Source organism: Eleutherodactylus coqui, chromosome 2 (assembly GCF_035609145.1).
Source record: "Eleutherodactylus coqui strain aEleCoq1 chromosome 2, aEleCoq1.hap1, whole genome shotgun sequence".
Classification (NCBI taxonomy): Eukaryota; Metazoa; Chordata; class Amphibia; order Anura; family Eleutherodactylidae; genus Eleutherodactylus; species Eleutherodactylus coqui.
This window is the reverse complement of record NC_089838.1, coordinates 288,725,414-288,728,335: the sequence shown is the minus strand read 5'-3', so window position 1 is coordinate 288,728,335 and position 2,922 is coordinate 288,725,414. Positions and strand designations below refer to the sequence as shown.

At 38.6% G+C, this 2,922-nt stretch overlaps 1 long non-coding RNA gene across 1 annotated transcript; it reads left to right on the top strand.

Annotated features, from left to right (window-relative positions):
* Positions 1 to 556: 556 nt before the first annotated feature.
* LOC136610826 (uncharacterized) lies at positions 557 to 2,120 on the top strand. Its single transcript, XR_010790177.1, has 3 exons — positions 557 to 666; positions 1,120 to 1,202; positions 2,041 to 2,120. It is a non-coding gene; the product is annotated as an uncharacterized lncRNA (long non-coding RNA).
* Positions 2,121 to 2,922: the final 802 nt, after the last annotated feature.

Here is a 2,922-nt window from a genome sequence, read left to right as displayed (position 1 = left end):
CAAAAGCAATCCTACGGTGTGCCTTTCAGGCGTGTTAGAGGATCAGCAAGTATTTTCAATAAAAATACGGCATGCAATGTGTTTGACTATCATTAAAAAAAATGGGTGATGCTTTCTGAGGAACGCAAAAAAAATAGGACATGCAGCGATTTTTTTTCCTCGCAGCATTGCTTTGAAGGGAAAAAAAATGCTTGTCTATAACTTCATTCAAGAGAATGGAATTCATATTCACATACGTTTTGTAAATCTTGCAAAGGACAAAACTTGCGTGATTTTCATGCTCATCTGCATGGAGCCTTACTGGGAGCATTTTGCTTTACTGGCTAACACGGTGCCAAGCTTTTTTCTTTTTACCAAACGTAAAAGCTATAAGGTAACTTGTACCTTCTACGGTATTATGGAAAAAACCCTAAAAGGATTGTATGTGGGTGCAGATGTGCTAACAATCAAACTTGGCTCCTAATATGGCATTTGGGAAGTTGGGGTGATGTGTTACCAATATACACAGCATTTTTGAGAAATCCACTTCCACATGGAGTATATATAAACACTTGCACACACACCACCTTTGTCACCAGCTCATCTGAGACTAAATACTGAACAGAACAGCAACAATGCTGATGGCTGCGCTGTTTCTCTTCGTGGTGCTGAGCCACCAGAGTCAAGGTAAGTCCTTACAATAATATGTGATCTGTGAGGTTAGTTTGTAATTTTTGTCATTTTTTGGATAGGAAGGTTTCTGTTTTTCTGATTTTGAGAAGGACATATTTCCTGAAGACATGTTAGTGACTGTTCAGATCAGGTTTGGGGCGAGGTGTTTTGGTGCTGCAGGCAGATAATGAAAGTTTTTTTCCCATTATATATTTATTTATTTTTGTAAAACTGCTGATAGAACGCCTTTAAGTTTTTTTCACATATTTTCCACATTTTTGCTGATATTTGGGTGAATAGTTTTGCCACTTTACTGACATGAGAATTGTCCACAAACAGAAATCCTGAATATAATGAGGAATTGATACATATGTGTATCTGGAAGTTGCTGCCCCTTGTATTATACAACAATTATAAATTTGCTGCTTATACACAGAAAAAATACTTGTATATTCTAATTTTACACAGGCTTTAATGAAATACCAGCGGGGCAAAACTATGAGGTCGTCTTCCCACGAAAGCTTCATGCACAACACAAGAGAGATGTACAGGTACATCGCTGTCCGTCCGTCCTCTGATGTATCATTTAACCCCTTAACGACAGCCCCATCGGGAAACTACGTCCTCAGCAAGTGGGCTTTAATCCTAGAGGACATAGTTTTATGCGTCCTCTTAGGATTAATGCCCACTTGCCTGAGGACGTGACAGCTCCATGCTGTCGGTGCCTGCAGGTAGCCGACAGCATGGAGCTGTCATCCCAGGATGCGGGCAGTCCCCCCCGGCATTGCGATCGGCGCTATCCAATGGATAGCGCCGATCGCAATAAAGTAAATAAAAGTGCTAAAAAAGTCAGATATTCAGCTGCCCTGATGGATCGGACTCCGCCATTTTGCTTTCCCAAGTGCCTAGATCACTGTTGCCATAAGCTACAAACACAAAGTTTTGAAAACATATATTAGACACATAAGGCGTTCATGTGATGTAACATTCGTTACCATAGAAACAGAAAAAGAACACAAAGCCAAAGACTTATCATCACCCCCTCATATTAGTTTGTTTGCCAGAATATTTTAATCAGTATTATTAAAAGTTCAATTTCAGTTCTCTTGGGTGAATTTTTCAAATTTAAAAGGACTTTTACTATCTCTGTGATTTATATCCCTACATTATCTACTTATATTTTTCTCTTAGGATAGATATATATTTGTCCAGGCAGGTTTACATTTATGTATTGTTGATTGAACCACTTTAATGTGGTGTTAAAAAATACGGTGTTAAAAACTGGTAAATCCTACAAAGCACTTTTCCTCCATATGTACCACTTCCTCAGTAAGTATTATGTACCTCTATTCCTCAGTAAGTATTATGTGAATGTGCTTCTTCTCCCAGCAGAGTAAATATCCAGACGTGGTACAATATGGGCTTGAAGTGGATGGTCAACCCATGGTCCTTCATCTAGAAAAGACTGAGTGAGTGTCGCTGTATGCCCACAATGGTGTCTTCATGTTTACCCAAAATGGTATCGTAAAAATTGTTATGTATTATTTTAACATTCACATTCCTCCACTGTCAAAACTTTTAGTACATTTACCATGGTCTGTATTATCGTTCCATAGGTATAACTATAGGGGTGTGGAGGTAGAAGGTGCACCCAGATCATGGTGTCTTGGTGGGCCAAGTGGCTTCTCTGCCACATAAGAAAACACCAGTATTACAAATTGCACATACTAGGCGGGGGCCCTATTACAAATATTCTGCAGCTTAATATAATACGCCAATGTATCTTTCCCCTTAACCCTATCATAAAAGCATTTCACCACATGAATTAAATTTGAAAAATTGAATACCATATCATCATAGTTGATCCCAAGGGGTTAGTTACTGCCTCGCTACGGTGCAGTATATTCTAATACATTTCCTGTTCTTCACACAGAGACTTCATTTCTGAGAATTACACAGAAAGACATTACTTGAAAGATGGGTCTCCAGTCACCAGCCGTCCTAAGATAAAGGTAAGGACTTTGAGGGAGGCCTCAGTAATTTTCTATCTACATATCAAAGTTGTTGTGGTCAAATTTCATTGAAAACCAACATGAGTGGAAGGATCGGCCAAATTCTCCTCATAACAAAATTCTTTGGCAGTGAGGTTTGTTTTTAATTTCTATACACTGTGTCCTCCCTATCCAAGCTTGGTAAAGCCAAGCTACTAATTTAAGTGTCACTCTCTGTTTTAGGGTTTCTAAATGTTATTCTTAATTTTTTTCCTTAACA